At 36.7% G+C, this 20,014-nt stretch overlaps 1 long non-coding RNA gene across 3 annotated transcripts in view; it reads right to left on the bottom strand.

Moving 5' to 3' along the window:
- Window positions 1-20,014, bottom strand: part of LOC129471585 (uncharacterized) — a 264,013-nt gene that overhangs the window by 48,299 nt on the left and 195,700 nt on the right. Inside the window, exons 5-8 of one of the 3 annotated variants that reach the window (XR_010118625.1) lie at window positions 11,075-11,136; window positions 10,362-10,516; window positions 8,014-8,124; window positions 4,365-4,526 (exon numbers count right to left, since the gene is read on the bottom strand). This is a non-coding gene — a long non-coding RNA (uncharacterized lncRNA). Of the gene's footprint in view, window positions 1-4,364; window positions 4,527-8,013; window positions 8,125-10,361; window positions 11,694-20,014 lie in introns of those variants that run through there. The other 2 variants (XR_010118626.1, XR_008653650.2) reach the window with 2 other exon arrangements.

The following is a 20,014-nucleotide window of genomic DNA, read 5'->3' as shown; positions in this document are numbered from 1 at the left end:
AATATAAAATGCTGAATATCTTATACAATTCTATAAAGTACTAATATCCAGTCATTCTTTTAACAGCATGACATAGATAAATAAATCCTTAGAAGAAAGACAGAATCTAGAAATCAATTCAGTATTACAATAGCAGATTTTATACTTGACAAAGTTGTCTTTCATTGCACAGAGAAAGGATGGACGATTAACAAATAGCCCTGGCACAGTCAGTTATTTATTCATGTTTTGCATTATGTACAAAAAAAAGCAGTTTCAGATGTACGAAAGTCTGATTTGTAAAAAGTAAAACTAACTTTTTTTGCAGAAATCTAGGAGATTATATACACATCTAGGGGCAAGTGTGACCTTCTTAACTAAGACTGAAAACCCAGAAACTATAAGAGATAAGGCATATAAATCTGTAGCAAAAGATAACACAGACAAAATCAAAAGACATAAAATAGTCTTTGAAAAAAATACATGCAATGGAGAATATGGACAGAAGATTGTTTCTATAATACACAGAGGACACTGAAAATTTGTCAAGATGAGAATAGAAGCTCAACAGAAAAAAAGGCTAAAGAAGCAATTCACAGAGACTATCTTCAAATTATCAAATATATGAAAATGATGCTCAAACTGACTGCTAGTCACATAAATGCACTTTAAAGTAACAAAGAGATAAAGAGATATCACATTACACTGCTGAGGCTGGCAACAGTTTAAAATGGTGATGACTTGACTGGAAAGTATAAAATCTAAAGTATTATAGACATTTTGGAATGCAATGTCCATTAAAATTAAAATGCATCTATTCTGTGACACAGAAAACCTTCTTCTTGTTAGTCCAAGCATAAAATAAAGCACAAGTAAGTAGGAAAAAAAGTACAGGATATGCATCTATCACAGTCTAATTCACTGTAGCCAATTAATGAATATGTAGCAAAAGGCCTTTCAATACAGAAATGGTTAAAAATATGGTAAACTTATATCACAAACTATTCTTCAGCCATTAAAAAATGAAGTAAAACTGTATCAGTGAACAATTGATTTAGTGTGATTTCTATGATTTATTGTTTCGTGAGAACAGAAAGATATAAAATAGTGAGTAATAGACAGTCTCTTTTGGATAAAATAACAATGTGACAAAGAAGGAAAGTTAGAAAAATGGAAACAGGGAGACATACATTAAAGTAAAAAAAATGTTTTTAAATACAATAAAAAATGCATGTATGCCTCATTCACACTTATCAATTTATATAGTATAGAAAATCTGGATTAAAGTCAAAATGCATTGAAATTGTTTGAGATTACTCTAATTTAAGACTTTAAGCAGAGGCTGTTTTTTAACATTTCAAAAAATATATGTATAATACATATTTTCTATAAAAAATAAAAATAAAGATTGCAGGTAAGAAAAAAAAAATACCCCAGTCTTTCTGTTTGAGATTCTGTCAATTGGCTGTTTTCCTCCCATTCCCTAGAGCTCTGTTCACTGGCTTTTGTCTCCTTTCCTCAATACAGTTTAGTCACCACCTCCGAGAAACTGTGTCCTGTGTTGGCATTCCTTTGGCAGCTTCCATGTCTCTGTCCCCTTGAGCAAAGTACGTATCAGACATAGCCCAGCCTTAAACTAGAACACTTGAAAAAAACAGCACCTGACCCTGGGGAATTCCAGAAATTCAAAAATTCAAAGACATGGCCTTTAACAGCATATCCTCAGTGAGTGCTCTACACATTATTGCAAAAGACATGAAATCATACACGATGTATATCTTTCCCAAAAGAAGCTTAAGATTTTATGGAGAAGCTAAACCTTATGTATATTAAAATGAAATAGTTGTATTTCTGTCCTTGAATCCATATAATAATTCTTGAATTAATTGTAGGTTGAAGAGTTCAGGAGAAAGTTTACTCAAAAGAGCACATAAGGCCAGGTAGAGGGAAATCTGAAAATCTGAAAAGGAAGTGCACTGAGGACTGACTGTCTCTCGTGTTTGTATCTTTTCTAGTGTTCGGGCCTGTCTCAGTCCTATATAATTCAAAAGGAAAGAAGGGCCAAGTCTGAGCTAGTAAAGTAATAAAAATTGATGTTTCTGTTTAACAGCCACGAAATGATACACAACTTAGGCTTCATGGCTAGAGGCATACTTTACCTTCAGCTAATAAAAAGGAGACTCCAGCTTATAGAGGAAGCCAACATACTGCCTCCAAATAGCTGGTTCTTGATCTGCATATGTTTCTAAAATAATCAATGCATTTAGGTCTTTCTCACAAAAACTATTTTCCCCACTACTTTAGGCAGGAGATAGGCATGGGGTGGGGGAAGGAGGATGAAACAGAAGCGGTAGTTCCTTCCAGATGCCCAGGTCAATCCATGGATGGTAGAGAGGCCTAATGAGCGCAGGGGCCTTGGAGACCCCTCTGGGAAGTATAAGCCACTTGCAAAGAGACATTATTTGATGTGCAACTGGCAGGGTAAAAAAGTTTAAAGGAACAAGAATAAGTGCACAGACACTTGCAGTGCTCAAACCTTGCAGTGCTCTGGGCTTCTGTCCTGGCCCCTGAGTAACATTAGTTAATTGTCACTGTCTGTGACACTATAGTAACTTTGGAGTGGAGGGTATTGCTTCTAAAAGCATAGTCTACTGCCAAATTGTTTTTTAAGTCAAAGAGATATAAATAAGCTTGTTTGTTGTTTTGTTGTTTGCTTGCTTGTTTATTCTTTCTCTTTCTACTGTTACTCTTCCAAGGTTTTTCTCAGGGGAAGCCAAGCTCCAGACTATTCATTCGTCCTGAGGCAGCCACCTGAAACACAATCATTTTGTATTTCTACGATGTTTTGACCTTTTATCCAAGTCAGCCCTATAGAATGGGCCAGGAGGTTGCTGCCACTGAATAAGCCACTGTAATTTTTAGCGTCACGAATTTTGCTGTTAACTATGGCAGAAAAATAGACAGAGGGTAATAAAAATAACTAACATAGACAAATTGCAAAGAATCTTAACATGTTCTTATAGTCATCATTCTTTTATTACAGTTCCTGACTGCCTCATGTAATGATAATTGAAAATCCCCTTGAACTTGGAGTCTTTGCTTAGTTCCGGAATCCGAAGTACAACAAACTCCTCTCGTCTTCCTAATCCTCATCCCACCCAAACCACTAGGCTAAATGGGTGTGTAGTTCCTTTCCTTCACATAGGCTCTTTTTCCTAATAAGTAGGTTCAAGTTCAATGTCAGCACAACAGATATAGAAAGCATCATTTCCTTTTCCTTCCAGGTTACCCCTCCGCCACCCACAGTCAATTGGCCACAAATAAGATATTGGCATTTCTGTAGACTTCCAGTCAATGTTTCACCTGCCACCATACTACTAAATAGAGTTTTGTGTTTATAGTTGATAATAAATATTTTTATTTTAATCAATAAAGAAAGGTTAAATGCTATATAGGGTATACTCAAGAGGAAGTGACACCATATTATAGAATTGAAAACTTTGGAAGACAAGATCAATGGGCATGAAATAATTTAAAACAGTAAACTTATTCAAGCCTTCATTTATTTATTCATCTAGCTTGAGACTATAAATTGTACAGTATATAATTACAGTTCTGAAAATATCTAAGAAAAAGTACTATAGGTGTTGCAAAGAAACCAGTATGAGTAACAGCTCAGCTAGTAAGAGACGTAAGGCTTTTCATAGGAGCTGACAGGTTAGTATTAAATCAGGAGGTATTTGGTTAATGATACATACCAAGCAGTCAACTAAAATGTGGAGGGGTCAGAAAAGAATTAATCCTAAGAATTAATCCTAAGAAATTTGGAGACACAACATACCAGAATCTCTGGGACACATTCAAAGCAGTGTGTAGAGGGAAATTTATAGCACTAAATTCCCACAAGAGAAAGCAGGAAAGATCCAAAATTGACACCCTAATATCACAATTAAAAGAACTAGTAAAGCAAGAGCAAACACATTCAAAAGCTAGCAGAAGGCTAGAAATAACTAAAATCAGAGCAGAACTGAAGGAAATAGAGACACAAAAAACCCTTCAAAAAATTAATGAATCCAGGAGCTGGTTTTTTGAAAAGATCAACAAAATTGATAGACTGCTAGCAAGACTAATAAAGAAGAAAAGAGAGAAGAATCAAATAGATGCAATAAAAAATGAAAAGGGGGATATCACCAACAATCCCACAGAAATACAATCTACCATCAGAGAATACTACAAACACCTCTATGCAAATAAACTAGAAAATCTAGAAGAAATGGATAAATTCCTCAACAAATACACCCTCCCAAGACTAAACCAGGAAGAAGTTGAATCTATGAATAGACCAATAACAGGTTCTGAAATGGTGGCAATAATCAATAGCTTACCAACCAAAAAGAGTCCAGGACCTGATGGATTCACAGCTGAATTCTACCAGAGGTACAAGGAGGAACTGGTGCCATTCCTTCTGAAACTATTCCAATCGATAGAAAAAGAGGGAATCCTCCCTAACACATTTCATGAGGCCAGCATTGTCCTGATACCAAAGCCTGGCAGAGACATAAACAAAAAAGAGAATTTCAGACCAATATCCTTGATGAACATTGATGCAAAAATCCTCAATAAAATACTGGCAAACCAAATCCAGCAGCACATCAAAAAGCTTATACACCATGATCAAGTGGGCTTCATCCCTGGGATGCAAGGCTGGTTCAACATATGCAAATCAATAAATGTAATCCAGCATATAAACAGAACCAAAGACAAAAACCACATGATTATCTCAATAGATGCAGAAAAGGCCTTTGACAAAATTCAACAACCTTCATGCTAAAAACTCTCAATAAATTAGGTATTGATGGGACATATCTCAAAATAATAAGAGCTGTCTATGACAAACCCACAGCCAATATCATACTGAATGGCAAAAACTGGAAGCATTCCCTTTGAAAACTGGCACAAGACAGAGATGCCCTCTCTCACCACTCATATTCAACATAGTGCTGGAAGTTCTGGCCAGGGCAATCAGGCAGGAGAAGGAAATAAAGGGTATTCAATTAGGAAAAGAGGAAGTCAAATTGTCCCTGTTTGCAGATGACATGATTGTATATCTAGAAAACCCCATTGTCTCAGCCCAAAATCTCCTTAAGCTGATAAGCAACTTCAGCAAAGTCTCAGGATACAAAATCAATGTACAAAAATCACAAGCATTCTTGTACACCAATCACAGACAAACAGAGAGCCAAATCATGAGTGAACTCCCATTCACAATTGCTTCAAAGAGAATAAAATACCTAGGAATCCAACTTACAAGGGATGTGAAGGACCTCTTCAAGGAGAACTACAAACCACTGCTCAATGAAATAAAAGAGGATACAAACAAATGGAAGAACATTCCATGCTCATGGGTTGGAAGAATCAATATCATGAAAATGGCCATACTGCCCAAGGTAATTTATAGATTCAATGCCATCCCCATCAAGCTACCAATGACTTTCTTCACAGAATTGGAAAAAACTACTTTAAAGTTCATATGGAACCAAAAAAGAGCCCGCATCGCCAAGTCAATCCTCAGCCAAAAGAACAAAGCTGGAGACATCACACTACCTGAGTTCAAACTATACTACAAGGCTACAGTAACCAAAACAGCATGGTACTGGTACCACAACAGAGACATAGATCAATGGAACAGAACAGAGCCCTCAGAAATAATGCCGCATATCTACAACTATATGATCTTTGACAAACCTGACAAAAACAAGCAATGGGGAAAGGATTCCCTATTTAATAAACTGTGCTGGGAAAACTGGCTAGCCATATGTAGAAAGCTGAAACTGGATCCCTTCCTTACACCTTATACAAAAATTAATTCAAGATGGATTAAAGACTTACATGTTAGACCTAAAACCATTAAAATCCTACAAGAAAACCTAGGCAATACCATTCAGGACATAGGCGTGGGCAAGGGCTTCATGTCTAAAACACCAAAAGCAATGGCAACAAAAGCCAAAATTGACAAATGGGATCTAATTAAACTAAAGAACTTCTGCACAGCAAAAGAAACTACCATCAGAGTGAACAGGCAACCTACAGAATGGGAGAAAATTTTCTCAACCTACTCATCTGACAAAGGGCTAATATCCAGAATCTACAATGAACTCAAACAAATTTACAAGAAAAAAACAACCCCATCACAAAGTGGGCAAAGGACATGAACAGACACTTCTCAAAAGAAGACATTTATGCAGCCAAAAAACACATGAAGAAATGCTCATCATCACTGGCCATCAGAGAAATGCAAATCAAAACCACAGTGAAGAAATGCTCATCATCACTGGCCATCAGAGAAATGCAAATCAAAACCACAGTGAGATACCATCTCACACCAGTTAGAATGGCCATCATTGAAAAGTCAGGAAACAACAGGTGCTGGAGAGGATGTGGAGAAATAGGAACACTTTGACACTGTTGGTGGGACTGTAAACTAGTTCAACCATTGTGGAAGTCAGTGTGGCGATTCCTCAGGGATCTAGAACTAGAAATACCATTTGACCCAGCCATCCCATTACTGGGTATATACCCAAAGGATTATAGATCATGCTACTATAAAGACACATGCACACATATGTTCATTGCGGCACTATTCACAATAGCAAAGACTTGGAACCAACCCAAATGTCCAACAACAATAGACTGGATTAAGAAAATGTAGCACATATACACCATGGAATACTATGCAGCCATAAAAAATGATGAGTTCATGTCCTTTGTAGGGACATGGATGAAACTGGAAAACATCATTCTCAGGAAACTATCGCAAGGACAAAAAACCAAACACCGCATGTTCTCACTCATAGGTGGGAATTGAACGATGAGAACTCATGGACACAGGAAGGGGAACATCACACTACAGGGACTGTTGTGGGGTGGGGGGATGGGGGAGGGACAGCATTAGGAGATATACCTAATGCTAAATGACGAGTTAATGGGTGCAGCAAAACAACATGGCACATGGATACATATGTAACAAACCTGCACATTGTGCACATGTACCCTAAAACCTAAGGTATAATAATAAAAATAAATAAATAAATAAACAAAAAAACAAAATGGGGGCATTTCCTCAATAATAGCCCCAGAATTAGGGTGAATGGGTTCCTTAATTTGGAGGTCATTTGATGGAGTATTAGTTATTTTTCTACATAAGAAAAATGCACTATGACAGGGTAGACCCTTCTGTCTTAGTGAAGGCTAAGTAGAATTATTTGAACATAATATCTTTTTTTTTTTTTTGGGATGGAGTCTTGCTCTGTCACCCAGGCTGGAGTGCAGTGGCATGATCTCACCTGAAACCTCTGCCTCCCGGGTTCAAGCAATTATCTTGCTTCGGCCTCCCGAGTAGCTGGGAGTACAGGCGCACGCCACCATGCCCAGCTACTTTTTTTTTTTTTTTAAATTAGAGACAGGGTTTCACCATATTGACCAGGCTGGTCTTGAACTCCTGACCCCGTGATCTGCCCACCTCGGCCTTCCAAAGTGTTGGGATTACAGGTGTGAGCCACAGCGCCCAGTGGAACCTAATGTTCTTAATAATGTTCAGCAGAGATAGAAAGTAATGAATGGAAGAATTAGCTAAAACCTGTCTATGGTGGTTTTAGATAAGTCCACACATTCTTTGACTCTCTTCCCATTGAGAGGTGGGACCTACATGCACCCCATTTATACATCTGACAGGACATGTCTCTGTTTAAACTCAAAAAGTATGGCAGAATTTACGCCATGTAATTTTCACAGCTAGGTTAAAAAAAAGAACACACGGCTTCCATCTGTTTTTCTTGGAACAGTCCCTGTTGGAACTCTGAGCTGTCGTGGAAGAAATGCCACTACCCCAAAGCTGCTATGCTGTGAGCAATGGAAACCCAGGCCACATGAAGATGCTACGTGTAGGTACATTAAACAACAGCCCCCCACTAGGACTCCAGCCCATAACTGATTTCAACCACTGTGAAATTGTCTCCAGGCAATTCCAGCTCCCACCTGGTGAGTCATCTCCAGCCATGGAGTCCTCCTCGTTGATGCCGCAGATGACACAGACCACAGGCGAGGTCTTGCTGTCCCAAAGATGACCAAATTCCTGACCCAAAGATGCTGTAAACAAAGAAACAAAAAATGTTTGTTCTGAACCCTAAATTTTTGGAGTAGTCTGTTAAGCAGAAGTAATAACTAGAGCAATCCCTCTCTTCCTATCACCCTTTGTTTTTCTCCCATTGATGGCTAGTGAAGATAAAGACTTTGGTGGAAACATGACTTTTGGGAAATTATTTTGAGTGGAGGTGGTTAGAGGTAATGATCTTAGGAAGAAAATGAAGAGAAAGGTAGAAGTCCATGTTTTTCTCCTTTAGCACTATCTACTCTTACCTTTTAGACTTCTGTTCACATTACTATCAGAGCAACTACTTTTCTCTGTATTCTCTCTTTCCTTCTGCCTCTTGTCTTTGTCTCTCTGCTTGTCTCTTTCTTTTCCTGTCTACTTCTGTCTTTCATATGCATCATCCACTTTGTACCCCTAGTCACACCATTGCTGTGGTTCACTTTACATTTTCATTTTGTTAAACTATTTCAGTGGAGTCTCTATGTCGTAAAGTAACAAGTAACAGAGGTTTTTTTCTACTCAGTGAAAATCAAAAGCAAAGGAAATGCATCTACTTGACAGATCTGGAGCAGTTAATATCTATCTACTCATAAGGTGTCCACTGCTACAGAAGAAAAAGAAAAAAAAGTTCATGCTTTCTGTCTAATTGTGACATCCAGGATTGAATAGGAGTAAAGAGGGATTACTAAAAGCAAGGGGTGGGGAATAATTTTTAAATGAGAAATAACCTTGTGAGCAGTAAAGAGCCCTTTTATTCCAAAAAAAAAAAAAAAAAAAAAGGAATCTAAAGTTTGTGCTTGCATTTTGAAAAAGCAAATGGCAATCGGGTGGCACAAGTCGATGGCAGGAGCATGCAGTGGCACTGACCCCAGAGGCAGGGACACCTTATCCATTAGGTACAGTGGACAGATTGCCCAAGATTCACAATACTTTTAGGGGCCCATAGAATGTTTTACATTTCTTCCAAATCAGAAGGAAAAAAGTGAACTTTTATAATAGATGAAAGAAAATATGAAAATATATTTTAATTACTATCTTTATCTGTATACCAACTCTATCGAAAATAAAATCTTTTTTTTTTAATGAAGTAAGGGGTTCATGACACTTAGGGCCTGTAAAAGTCATAATGCAGCCTGCTGAGAGAGCCGTGTGGGAAAGGACCTGGAGGAACTAGGACTGCCCACGCCATGCTATTATAATGGTAGCTTCAGTGCCCACCTGAAGCAGCAGGTTTTGCATGTCTACACCTTAGGCCCTTTGAATGGAGTTTCTGCACAGCACTTGTGATCCTTTATGCATCCAATTAGTACAATTTCATAGCATACATGCTTTATTGCCATACTCTTTCATATCTATCTGAGCTAGAATAGGGTCAGGAGTTTGGAAGGAAGAAACATACAAATATATGATTGTTCCTGAGTTTCGGTTATCCCTCAGCAATAGTGTGTGCATGAGCATTTACCAGACTCATGGGGGAATGAGAAGCTCCCACTGCCTATGGAAGGAATACTCTTCGGTGATCTTTGTTAAAGACAGTAGCTCTTAACTCATTCTTGCCATGTCTTCTCAAAGCAGGGATCTCATTTGGTCACATTTTAAAATAGGATTTTCAAGGAGAAGTTTGAATACTTTATCAGTTCTGCTCAGGTGCTCATTACCAAGAGGAAACTAGTTAGAATTGCACAATTAAAAAAAACTTTTTAAATCAGTATAATTTGAAGATGATAAATGTGAATATTGGTCATGCCTGTGGAAATATAAACTCAAACAGGGCAAACATAACAGTTTATCACATTATGCATTGTTGCTAAAAAACAACAACAACAACAAACAACCTTTCAAAAAAAATCACCTAAGGGGCCTGTCCTCCCAAAGCTACTAGAAGAATAAGTTCTCAATGATAAGGCATAGTGGGGAATAGAGAAGTAAGGCTGTTCAGAAGGTCCATCTTGTTCACCTGTACCTTCTCCAGGACTCAGCATAGTGCCTGGTACATACTAGGTACTTATTTGTTGAATAAAGAATGAAGGAATGCATAAATATAGGGCTCATTCTAGTATACACATGTCTAATTCTGCCTTTTTCCTGGTTCTGCCCAGCAGCACACTAGCTTCCTAAAGAGGAGCACCTTGGAAGCTCCCTGAGTCTCTTTTACTCATTCCTGCTTCCTCCCTGTAACCTTACGGCCTTATTACTGACTCTCCCTTTTCTTTTTCTTCTGATCACCACTTACCTCCTGCTCTGATGCTTCCAATGTCTTATTCTGATTGCTCAGTTTCGTTAGTTCTCCCATCCTGACTTGATATGCTCATAGATCTAGTTGGAATTATCATTTTTGACTGATGATTCTTGGTTCATTCTCTCTTGCTGTCCTGCTTCTTGGACAACCTTCAATCCAACAGAACAATGGGATTCAATCAACTGTTGCCTCCCCCCGAACTTCATAATGAGCTCACAGCTTAAATAGGTGTTTTCTACTGTGTTTCTTACCCTTCTCAATACACTGTCTAGAGAAGCTTCTTTCAAAATGCTATAGTATGATTTTTTTGACTCTCAGTTACTGACCCTTCATCTATAATTGCAATTTATATTCAAAGCAGACACACAGTTCTGATACATATCTAGTAATATTTTAAGTGTTTGCTTAAATATTTCTGTTTCCTATGTCATTTTAAAATCCATTCCTAACCCTCCAAAGTGCACACATGCACACACACACACACACACACAATCAAGTAAATGAATCTGAGGTGTAAAAGATCTAATGAAATACCAGTTATTTTTACTTACCTGTACACATTCTGGTTACACGTATCTTTCTCTACTCTTGAAAACTAAAATAAAATGTCAGAGTGAAATCGATGGGGTTGATTCTTGGGAGAGTTCTTGATTTGGTAAGATTCTTATCTTTTTTAGCTGAACACAAAGAAAAAGAGCCAAACTTACTGATGGGTTTTTATAACATTGAATCAGGCTGCCAGCTTAACATTTGAAGAAACCAAGATGACCTAAAAAACAAACAAACAAAAAAATGGTACTAATGCCCAACTCCTCTGGACCAGTCAAAAGAAAGTCATTTAGGGCAGGGTCAAGCAGTGGATTTATAAACACAGCCATGATGACTCTAATGATGTGTAACTAGAATTAAGATCTATTTATTCAGAATATGCAGTTGCTCTATTATTTTCTTCTCTTTACTCAGGGAAAGGTAGATTTAGGTTATTTTATATGATATTGAAAGAATAAAACAAAAGTATGCAAAGCAAGAAAATACTTCAGTAAGACCAAGTGAATGAGGCAAAAGATTTTTGTTTTAAAACTCTATAGACTATCATCAAAAATCAACAGGTCTAGGTTAGAATACACTTTCAGATCCATAAAATTTGCAGCAAACTGCCACAGCTGGAAATAAACAGAGTGTTTCTTTTGGCAACAACCTATTCCAAACTCTCAACTGCATTCTACACGTGCTGTTTTCTGAAGATAATGCTGTTTTTATTATTTGCTTGTTAATGTTAATTACTTTTGTACTTTAGAATTACAATACATTTTGCGATGCAATGAATACATTACTGTCTTAGAGTATCAACATTTCTTCCAACTTCTCCTTCATTATTACAAAGCTGAAAAGGGCTATAAAACAGACCCTGCTAAATGACTTATTTGTTATTCATCAAAATGTTCTTTTTGATGAACATGAAAAAATTAATCAAAAAATTTAGTGAAGTCATGGGGGATTCCAAACCCTATATATAGAATTCCAAGTCCTTATAAATAGGCCGGTGACATTTTCTGAGTATCCACAGATGCTTAGCACTGTAATAGGAACTTAAAGTATATAGTTGAGATTAGACCTGATTCATGCGCTGAGAATTTTATAATCTTTAAAAGAGATGAGATAGGTCAGTATTCAATTAATATGAATACATACAAAGAATTATTCTGACAGGGAGTGATAAGGAGAGGATTGCACAGATGAAAGAATGAACCATAGTTAATTGAGGGAAATTTCCCTTGAGAAGCTTTCTGAAATGGACTCTGAACTTCAATTTAAAGAAAGGGCTATGGTTTGGAGAACAGGAATGTTCAGACTGTTCCTTGTATATGTGATGAATTAAATGAAAACTTCAAGAAGTGAATAAAATGGAGTGAAATGGAAAAAAAAAATTTCTTAGGTGTTTCAGATGACTGTGAAAAGAAACCCGATTACATCTTGCTCAGCAATTTTTCTTTAAAATAAAAAATTTGCTGACAGTGTTCTGCATTAAATGCTTACATGAACATGGATGGATGGGAAAACATGTCTTTCCAAAGATAAAAATCTTGCGGTCCGGCCGCAGGGGTTATTCAGGGATGCACCGAGAAGTAGTGAGAAGAATGGTGAAAGAAAGACACAGAAAAGCGGGATTAGGAGGGACGGTTCCCTGATAGGGAAGCGCCAACAGCTCTGGTTTATTCAGTGTTTTTATACATGCCAGGGGTCAAAAGTTCACACAATAACTATCTTTGTCTTCCTTTGATGCGGCCTCTGCAGTCTGCCCTGTGCTAACTATTAACTATGAGAAGCCATTCACAGCGCTTCACTGATCTGGTAAGAACAGGAAGGTACCCATAACAGGATCTTCGGTGGGGTCCTTGCCATGCCACCTACTTCCCTGTCTGCAGGCTTTGCCAATGCATGGGAATGTGAATTTGGCTCCCCACATAAAAATGCCTCTTTCCCCTATTTTAAAAGATAGGTAGCCTTTAAATATGAAATATTCTTATTATGTCTCTCTTATAATAAATAGTTATTCCTTGTTGGAGCATTCTAAAACTGGCTCCCTATGGTAGATACATTGATTCACGCCAAAATTCCACATGCTTCTCTGTATCTTTCAGTCCCCTCAAAGGTAAGTAGAACCATTTGACCAATTTTTGGCAAGCAGATTGTGAATTGAATTGATATATGTACATTTCTAGCCAAAGTATATGAGAGTCAGTGTGTTCCCGCCAGCTCATTCTTCCCCGGCTCATCACCTGGAAGTGGTTACAGGCAAAAGATGCAAACAGAATAAATCTCTGGGTCACCATTTGGATAGGAGAGGCTCTGAAAAGTCATCCCATCCATGGTATACCTAATTAGGTTATGCTACTGATATTTGAGTTTGTTTGTTACCATAATTATCATAGTATAGCCTACACTAATCTCAATAATGTACTCTCTAAGCATTTTATATGAATAATTTCCTTTTCAGGGAGATCAGTTTTGGGAAAGTGGTAGCAACATGAGAGGTGGGAAGAGCAAAGTATTGTTAGAGTTAAAGACCCATGTGCCAACACATATCCTTTCTTCCCTCAAATAAATGTCTACACCTTGTCGAACTGCCTTCCTTTTTACACAGCTTAGCTGGAATGAGACGAGACCTTTCTTGTGAGTTTCTGAAGGTTTTGTTTATCCATAATAATGTGCTTTGGCAACAGAATCAACATGTCTCCCTTGCTTATTAGCTGAGTTGCTCTAAGTCTTCCATTCATTTGTACTAATCTTCTAATAAAAAGACTAAGACCACGTCTATTTTCTGAAATTCAGCTATGAGTTATCTCTAGCCAGAGAACTCAACTATACACCCTTACATGCGTTAAAATATTTGTGAGCAAAATGAGACTTTCACCAGGAGTGAGAGGGGGAATACACTTTCACAGGGGCTAAGAAGATCCTAATGTAATTGAAACAAACAAATTATTCTTAAGTGACATCAATTTTATTTACCCGTTCCCATTTCAATCTTTTCTTGTTTTTGCATCATAAGTCCACATTTAAAAAGTGAATCCAGTGTTGTCATTGTGATCGAAATGGCTCAGCTCCAGCTTCTAAGAGCTTCCTATTCAGTGCATAGTAGCCAACAACCTTCTTTGCATTAATAGCACTTTTTTTTTTAATTTGGAAGAAAGCAAGGCCCTTCTTAACTTTCATCCCTTGTTTTAATGTTAACAATGTTAGATGCAAAATAGGGCCAGGCAAAATGTCACAATGGTTGTTCTCATAAAAGCAAACCAACTTCAGACTGCATTGAGTTTCTGCCCATTTAGTAAATGTGCCACATTTGGTGACTGTTTTTCTTTTTTTGCAATATTTCAACTTGTATCGTTGAAAGTACTTTGGAAAAAAATATAATATTTGTAATAAGAGGCATTGTTTGAAAGATTATTTGTATGTGTAACATGGTCCATACTTGTCTGTGTGTGACATTCTTCTAAAAATATTGAATACATATCAAACTTTGTAAACCAAAACAAATGTAAGTGGACTGGTGAAAAATGATCAAATTATTCCAATTTTAATAGATTCTAACATAATCAAGTTTTCCTAAACTAGCCACATTTGTACTTTTGTATAATTTTCAAATACTATATGAGTATTCGATATAGAGTGAATTTTATCAGTATACTTTATGGTTTGGGCCATAACTGAGTATGTATTTATAAATTCCTACTATCTGGAATACAGTCAAAAACTAGAAAATAAGCAAAGTATAAAATGATGTACATGTGTTTTCACAGATTATCTGGTTTCTCAGATATAGCAGATTAAATGAATTAAAGTAGGCAAGAGGACAAGGTTATAGGACTGTTGAACCAGCAAATATATGATGCTGAGGTTAGAGCCATATAGACCCAAATTCAAATCTCAGCTTTACTACTTACTAACTGGATGAATATAGTGAAGTCACTTAATCTCCATGATATTCAATTTTCTACTTTATAAAGTGAAAATAATCACATTATCTTGCACGATGTAGAAATTAAATCCAAAATATGCAAATCATGTCATATATAACATCAAACTCATATTGCACTCCAAAAATGGTAGGGTCAGCTTTTACATATTTATTCTACACACGTTTAATAAGAACCTACTATGTACCAAAAACTGTGCTGGTTCACAAATGAATGAGAGATAATTCTAGTGTAAATTCTAGTACAGGATCATTGTGTAGAGAGATAAGTGCTCACTGATATCCATTTCTCTACTTCTTGGAACACTGTATGATAGTATTGCCTGGCCCCCTTAAAGCATCACCTAGCCAATCTTGACTTCTACAGGTATATAGTCCAATGACAACAAGAAGGAACAGCAGAAAAAATAAGAAAATTAAACAAATTAAAAAAAGAAGCCAAAAAATGACCTTGCGCAGTGGCTCACGCCTGTAATCCCAGCACTTGGAGAGGTCGAGCCAGGCAGATCACGAGGTCAGGAGATCGAGACCATCCTGGCTAACACATTGAAACTCGGTCTCTAATAAAAATACAAAAAAATTAGTCAGGCGTGGTGGCGGGCACCTGTAGTCCCAGCTACTCAGAAGGCTGAGGCAGGAGAATGGCGTGAACCTGGGAGGCGGAGCTTGCAGTGAGCCCAGATTGCACCACTGCACTCCAGCCTGGGCAACACAGCGAGACTCCGTCTCAAAAAAAAAAAAAAAGAAAAAGAAGTCAAAATATGGTGTCATTTAGTGAAGGGAAAAATATATGGATGTACCTCAGCAACCATGAAACTATGGTGTATTTCGTGATCACCATAATGATCTTCTCGAGTCACCAAACATGGTTAAGAACTACCATAAAGATATTAATCAATTTTAAAAGAATATTAAGTTAATAAATGAATAAATGAAATTAATGATTAATAAAGCATTAACAATGTTTCGTATTTGTTAGAATATAAAGGATTAATTTTCAGTTATATGTAATATCATTTTCTTGATAACACAGCATGTATTTATCTATTTACAACATTGTGGATGACTGTATTGTAGGGAAGACTTAGCTCAGGGATAGATAATATAGGAAAAAGAAAGGTAATAGAGACATTATTAAATATTTAAGTACTTTTAACAAATTTTCCCTTTGAGCATGACAGGTACCATAAGAGTTTTTACATCTTTCGAACATACTTACCCACCTCAATTCACATGCTCTCTGGCAAGTCAACAAGAGATTAAAAAGCCTCCATGTTATTTTTTCCCTTATTCGGCAACCCAGATTCCTTTTAATCAATAAGGATAATGTCACTAAGCCTTGAAAAGGTGTAAACTTAGACTTATCTATCAAGCAGAGGAGGCACTGTACATCTCCAGGCAGTCACAAACATAGCTTTATCCTTCTTTTTGGGAAAATGTGTCTTGTCTAAGTTAATACTGTCATTTCTCTCCTACAAGCTAATGATATCTTAAGTTAGAACATCATGCCAAGAGAAGTATGTTATCAACCAGAAAAGCAAAATCAATATGATCCTAAATGAACTGCTTCTGCATGTCAATAGTCTTGATGTACCTGAGAGAGTGAGGTATAGAGTATGTTGTTAAACTTTTTATAATTACAAATATTGCTTGTATTTCTTTTGAAATTTGCCACATGCTGATACTAAAAATAATAGATGGAAAATCAAGATAGAAACTTGTAGCTCTAATTTATTTTGTTGTTTGGATAATCAAGATTGTAGGATAGACAGACTAATAATTTCCTAGTTTTAAAGGAAAAAGTATTTCTCTTTGAGTCTCTTTCACTTTGTAAACCATGGTTGAAACAAGTTCAGAGATTGAAAAGGATATTTCTTTAAATATTCACTGAGGAAAAAAACTATGTGAGATCCCCTTCCACTCACTCAAGTTCCCAAGGACTACTTATATGGCAAGTTTTCCTAGGAAGAATCTCACTCCATCATTATCTTTTGTAGATATAAACACTTCATGGAAATTTGTGAATGAAAAAGAACATTGCATCACAATAAGATCAATCATGATGGTATGTCCTTAATTTCAAGCACAATGTGATGTATTGTGAGAAAATACTATGATTTGAAGTTACAGTAGGTTGTTTATTATATATTCTATTTTTAAGGCAATAAACAATTCTTGTGTTCAAGGTAAAAGAGCAAAATTAAACCATGATTTCAAGAATATCAATGTCCCCAAACAGACTTCTTAGTTTTTCTCTGCACTGGAAAAGCATGTATATAATCATTTAACATTGGTCTATTATAACAACATGTCTACATCTTCATGGCATACACCACATCTATACCATAGCTTGATTATGTCTGCTCAAGCAGTGTCCTTATTTTATCTTTCAAGACTATGTCAAACTTCTATTCAAATAAATAAATGTTGCCATTAAGGTCTTTTAATTATATGGCTACTTCTGAGCCATTAAGAAATAATCGGCTGGGCGCGTTGGCTCACGCTTGTAATCCCAGCACTTTGGGAGGCCGAGGCGGGCGGATCACGAGGTCAGGAGATCGAGACCATCCTGGCTAACACGGTGAAACCCCGTCTCCACTAAAAGTACAAAAAATTAGCCAAGCATGGTGGCGGGTGTCTGTAGTCCCAGCTACTCAGGAAGCTGAGGCAGGAGAATGGCATGTACCTGGGATGCGGAGCTTGCAGTGAGCCAAGATTTCGCCACTGCACTCCAGCCTGGGCGACAGAGCGAGACTCTGTCAAAAAAAAAAAAAAAGAAAGAAAGAAAGAAAGAAAGAATGAATCTAAAAATATTGGATTGAGAATTTCGAGTAGAAAACCAATAAATAAATTATCAGGCTACTTGTCTTATCTTTTGAACTCAGGCTATATTATTGAAATGTATGAGAAAAAAACATTAAGACAGTAAAACACACACACATATAAACACACACACACATACATACATACACACACACACACACACACACCCCAGATTGGAATATCTACAAGATCCATGTTTTCTTTTTTGTTTTCTCTTATTCCCAATTGCATTTAAATTAAAGGAAAATTATTCTACTTCTGCTTTCATCCTCTCCTACATATCCCACTTGGGAGATATCAGAAGTTACTAGATTAATTGCTACATTAGTAATGCTGTGATGCACATGTCCTTGGGCAGTCAGTTCTCTAGGGATGAAAGGCACTTACTGCCTGGTATTTTCAACTCATGTCTCTAAATGCTTTTATTCCCATTCTTTGGCTGCAGCAAATGTTGCATGCAGTTTTCACATCAGTTGATTCTGTGATAGTGTTGGATTTGTTGCTTTATGAACATTTTTCTGTATTCTGGCACTGAGCAGAATTCCTAGCATATATCAGATGCTCAATGTATACTTGCTAGGAAAAGAAAAACAGAAATAAATGGATAAAAGAGTATTTAGTTACCTTATAAAGTATAGAGTTAAGCATTGAAACAAATATATAACTTCTCTTTTATGTATACTGTACACAGCAGAATGTTTCTTCATCTAAGAACCCATTGTAGTACAGAATGAGGCAATACTAGGAACTAAGTGCCAGGCATGGTGCATTCCTGTAATCCCAAGTACTTTGAGAGGCAAGGTGAGAGGATTGTTTGAGCCCGGGAGTTTGAGACCAGCCTGGGCAACAGAGAGAGACCCTGTTTCTACAAAATAAAAATAATAATAAAAAAATTCAAGCATGGTTGTGTGTGCCTGTCACTTAGTTATTCAGCTACTCAAGAGGCTGAGGATCAGACTGCTTGAGTCCAGGAAGTTGAGGCTGCAGTAAGCCACGATCACCCCACTGCACTCCAGCCTGGGGACAAAGCGAGATCCTGTCAAAATAAAAAGAAACTAAATGGTGCCTGTCACCAGCATCTTCCATATTCCCCTTAGACTTTGTCCCAGTTTGTCTCCAGAACTACCAATGTCTTCATGATTCAGATCTCTTCCTGAGAAGAGTAAGAATATAAGAATATACCTAAGTTGTTAAAACCCAAATGTCTTCCCATGAGGAGTGACTCTGTTAATTTAAAACAAAACTTTAAAATATTGTAGATAAATGAAATCACAATAAAGCAAAACTTTAGATTTTTTAAATGGAACATTCATGTCATTAATACCAAAAAGTGATAAAGACAACCAAAGGGAAGAGAAAGAAAAGGCAGAAAGGACGAAAAGAAGGAAGGAAGGAAGGAAGGAAGGAAGGAAGGAAGGAAGGAAGGAAGGGGAGAGAAAGTCAACCAAAGGGAAGAAAAAGAAAAAGAAAGAAGAGAGAAGAAAAAGAAAGGAAGAAAGAAAGAAAGAAAAGAAAGGAAGGAAAGAGAGAGAAAAAGCCAAAGGGAAGAGAAAAAGAAAGAAGGAAGAAAGGAAGACAGAAAAAGAACAAAAGAAACAAAGGAAGAAAGAGAAAGAAGGAAGAAAGGAAAAGAAAGAAAGGAAGAAAGAAAGAAAGAGAAAGACAAAGGAAGGAAGAAAGGAAAGAAAACAGAAAGAAAGAAAGAGAAAGAGAAGGAAGGGAAAGAAGAAATGAAAAAGAGAGAAAGAGAGGAAGACAGAGAGAAAAAGAAAGAAAGAAAGAAAAGAAAGAAAGAGAAAGAAAAGAAAAAGGAAGAAAGGAAGGAAGGAGAGAGAGGGAGGAAAAAAGGAAGGAAGAAGAGAAGGAAAGGAAAGCAAGTAATAAAATTTTAAAAACGTTCAAACCTATTTATAAATATGAATCCAAAATTTCCAACTGAAAATCAGCAAACAAACTAGAAGCAAAGTAAAGAATAATACACTATGAAGGCCAAGTGTATATACACTTTTCAATATTAAAATTTATGAATATTATTCAAAATATTTTTGGAATCAGGAAAAGTAACCCTCTCTATAGATAATGAAGTTATTTGATAAAATTTGACATCTCTTTTCTTAATTTAAAACATTAGAAACCAATGCTATGGTTTGACTTTTTGAAAACACTGAAACACTCATGTTGAATGTCCTTCCAAATTTCATGTTAATCCCCATGGTGTTACTATTAAGAGGTGGGGCCTTTTGTAAAATGATTTAGTCATAAAAGCACTGCCCTGGTGAATGGGCTAATGCTCATATAAAAGCAGCTTCAGAGAGCCTCCAGGTCTGTTTACTCCTCCTGCATT

The sequence above is a fragment of the Symphalangus syndactylus genome, chromosome 21 (genome assembly GCF_028878055.3).
Source record: "Symphalangus syndactylus isolate Jambi chromosome 21, NHGRI_mSymSyn1-v2.1_pri, whole genome shotgun sequence".
NCBI classification, from domain to species: Eukaryota; Metazoa; Chordata; class Mammalia; order Primates; family Hylobatidae; genus Symphalangus; species Symphalangus syndactylus.
Note: the sequence above shows the minus strand (reverse complement) of the source record. Positions and strands in the feature narration are given on the sequence as shown.